Below are 3,796 nucleotides of genomic sequence, written 5' to 3'. Positions count from 1 at the left end.
ATTGATCTAAGAAATTCCCTTCATCTTCAGAATCACTAACAACCTTCTCAGATTGAGCCTTTTCAGATTTCTCACTCTCCTCATCCAACACCTCCTGATCGACAACATTTTTGATAACCTGAGATTCGTTGTCGGTATCGGATGGGGAGAATGTGACATCTATGGTTTCAGGCAAATCATCCTCTATCGATTTCAATTTGAGATTCAAAGCCGCTTCCACCCCATCTGGATACTTCTGTGTGTAATGATTCCACACTGGGGTGGAACGCTCTTGAAGACTGGTGCAACATGTGGCTGTTGGGGAACAATTTGTTCAAGAACGTACGATGAAGCCACATAACTCATTAACTTTTTATAAATTCGATCGTTCTCGATTTTAGCCAATTCTAGTTCTTTCTTAAGCGTTGCGATCGTGTCTAAATGAAAATTGACTTCTTTTTATTTATCAAATAATGTTGCTTTAGCCAATTTTGTAGCTTTATCATTTTCGACACTTTCCTTTTGGACACTACAAGAAAACTGGGTTTTTAGTATGCGCAAAAGCGTCCTAAAATGCTATTTTATAGGACCTTTCATTAAATAGGACCAACGGTAAAAGCGTTTCTTGTAAAGGGGTCGTAATAAGTTCCGGAACTAAAAAAGCGCCCTAACATCTCAAATAAGATTATGAAACCAATTTTATGGTCGCGTAATATGTCTTTGAACAACCAAAATAGTGTCCTAATAAAAACATATTAGGACACTTTTACGATGTTCTAAGATGTGCTTACATACTTTTAATCATTTGATATACTTACAAGCGTCCTTAGAAATTAATTGATAGGAACCTTTTGATGTAACATTATAACTACTTTAGTACCAAGAAAAAGGTCCTAATATACCAAATAAGATTATGAAATCAATTTATAGTCGCATAATATGTCTATAGACAACTTAAATAGCGTCCTTAAAAGAACATATTAGGACACTTTTACAATGTTCTAATATGTGATCACCTACTTTTAATCTTTTGATACACATACATGCGTCCTTAAAAATTAATTTATAGGACCCTTATGATGTAACGTTCTAGCTACTTTAATATCATGAAAATGGTCCTAATATCCCAAATAAGATTATAAAACCAATTTTATAAACAGACCATCAACATATAACATCCTAATAGTTATTGTATAACATCAATTAATAAAAGAAATAAAACTTCATTATATTTCAAATAAGCATGTTCATAACAAAAACACTAACCATAATTAAGTTATAACATTATCTAACATAAACTCTTAACATTTAACAAAGAAATTAAAAGCAATTAAAGAAATAAGAAGCATAAAATCTTTAGCCATCATGCGTCCTCAATCCTCATGGACTACCTACAAATAAACCATCCATGTATAAGCATTAAGTTCCATGATATTAAAATTATTTGTATCACAAGTTTAACAAATACATATCGAGATGAATGAATAGGAGTCATGCGATGGATGCACCAATACAATCTTGAATTGTAGAAAATAAACCATATGGTCTTACATATGGTCTTACCAAGTTTTCATCTTTTTTATTGGTACTTGAACGTTTACCTCACACCATTCTGGTCCAATCTCCGTACCACCAACTAGATCATTTGGGTCCAAGCTCTGGACCCTTCCTCTTGCTACAGTCTCGCTAGAGTTTAGAATGCTTTTGAGGAAAACTTCATCTCCGACCTAGATTTTAGTTTTCAACAAACATTTATTAAACTCTAGTCATAATAGTGCAAAAAATCATTTTACAAAAAAATTAATAAAGTTTTACACTAGCAGGCTAACATTTTTATATAGAAAAACTAAGGAAAATTGGTTTTTAATAGTCCCACGTTTACAATCCTGTACACAATAATCCCACCTTTTATGTGTGCGGTCATGCTGTGCAAGGTTGTACTTCGTGCATTATGTGTTTGTACACTTAGAGTGTGCGACTAATCATTTTATCCAACCCGTATGTTTGTCAAATTTTATCTTCAACACAAATCATAAATCTCTCTATCAACAGTTAAAAATCAAGTAGCAGGCTTTTAAATCAAATACAAATCCACCTGTTAAAGTGTAAGATCATTTATGCAAGCATCATTGTCAAACCATTTTATTACCAATTTTATTCATCCTACAATTGTCATAACAACAGGCTGCCCAACACTTAATTTATAATCCACATTCTTGAATCATGAAGACAGTTAACAGTGCATAAGATCAAAAGATCACAAGAACACCAAAATAATCCATGAGTCACAAATTACTACAGTAAACATTTACATCCCCTTTTTTTCACAACAATTTATGGTTAGCCCTTTTAAAAACATACTCCTAATCTAGCAATCATACAACCACAACACATTTATACATAAAACCCCAAATCAATACATCAACAGTGTGCAGAATAGCAACAACATTACTCTCAATTTTATCCCAATAAACAACCAGTTTTAGAATTCGCAACTCCTACATTATTCCTGTACGGAACATTAAAGACTAATGAACACAAGAACACAATTCTCAGACACTAACCGAAGGAAGCATGGAACGAGTGAGAGTGTAGGCTGCCATTGTTTCCTTCCTGAACCGATACCCGACACCCAGACTCGATCCCAAGAGGAATTTACCACCACGACCACTGCCGCTATAAACTCGAACCAAACACCCGCTGACGAACCTGATTTCTGGACTCTAAGTGTCGTCGCCGTGGTCTGATGGCCACCGCCGCCGTGATTTACTCGGTTGCCGGAAAACAGGGTCGCCGGAGACAGCTGTTTCTCTCACTATTCCGTCCTCTCTCTCTCACTCCTTCTCCAATCACTTCTTTCCAGCATCTTCGGGATGTATGTGTGTGTTCACAGGTGCAAAAAGGGGGGTTAAAGGAGGCCATGAGGGTGGGTGTAGAGGTGTACAAGAGGGAAGAGTGTGTGGGTTGAGATGATACTTGAGAATAGGGAGTCCGAGGTTGGCTCGCCGGACAGGTAACGGGCGCCAGACTCCATTCTCCGGTCGCCGGAGCTTCTGGTCGAGAGTGAGGGGGAGCTGTGTGCGGCAGGTGTGAAATTTTAGGGTTTTGGGTGAGTTGAGTTGGACTTGGCCCGTGTGTATGGATCTGCATAACATCACTTGTCTCACTAAGCCCCTTCGTTCGTTTTAAAATAATAACTTTCGATGCGGTTATAATAGGAATAGGAATAGGAATAGGAATAGGAATAGGAATAGGAATAGAATAGGAATAGGAATAGGAATAGGAATAGGAATAGGAATAGGAATAGGAATAGGAATAGGAATAGGAATAGGAATAGGAATAGGAATAGGAATAGGAATAGGAATAGGAATAGGAATAGGAATAGGAATAGGAATAGGAATAGGAATAGGAATAGGAATAGGAATAGGAATAGGAATAGGAATAGGAATAGGAATAGGAATAGGAATAGGAATAGGAATAGGAATAGGAATAGGAATAGGAATAGGAATAGGAATAGGAATAGGAATAGGAATAGGAATAGGAATAGGAATAGGAATAGGAATAGGAATAGTAATAGTAATCGATTACTAATTGAGGCCGAGAGTTCGGGTTGTCACAATAGACCTAATGTCCGTACTAGTAACCTATGATTTCTCGAGTCGTATTTGATGACCTATGACTGGTGGGTGTTGTTTGGATTTGTTTCAATTGGTTGATTTTTTTTTTTTGTTTTAAAAACGCAACTTTCACGCCCCTCACACTCCGTGCTTTTTTTTTACAACGCCCTCTTGCTACGCCCCCTCGCTGACGTGATTAC

At 36.7% G+C, this 3,796-nt stretch overlaps 1 long non-coding RNA gene across 2 annotated transcripts; it reads right to left on the bottom strand.

The window, feature by feature from the left end:
- Positions 1-1,184: 1,184 nt before the first annotated feature.
- On the bottom strand, positions 1,185-3,161 carry LOC110912586. Of its 2 annotated transcripts, none has more exons than XR_002578033.2 (3): positions 2,544-3,161; positions 1,581-1,706; positions 1,185-1,370 (listed from the first exon to the last, which is right to left on the bottom strand). It is a non-coding gene; the product is annotated as an uncharacterized LOC110912586 (long non-coding RNA). The 2 variants fall into 2 exon arrangements; XR_004880277.1 differs by having other exon boundaries at positions 1,275-1,370; positions 1,543-1,706; positions 2,544-3,152.
- Positions 3,162-3,796: the final 635 nt, after the last annotated feature.

This window comes from Helianthus annuus, chromosome 15 (assembly GCF_002127325.2).
Source record: "Helianthus annuus cultivar XRQ/B chromosome 15, HanXRQr2.0-SUNRISE, whole genome shotgun sequence".
NCBI classification, from domain to species: domain Eukaryota; kingdom Viridiplantae; phylum Streptophyta; class Magnoliopsida; order Asterales; family Asteraceae; genus Helianthus; species Helianthus annuus.
Note: the sequence above shows the minus strand (reverse complement) of the source record. Positions and strands in the feature narration are given on the sequence as shown.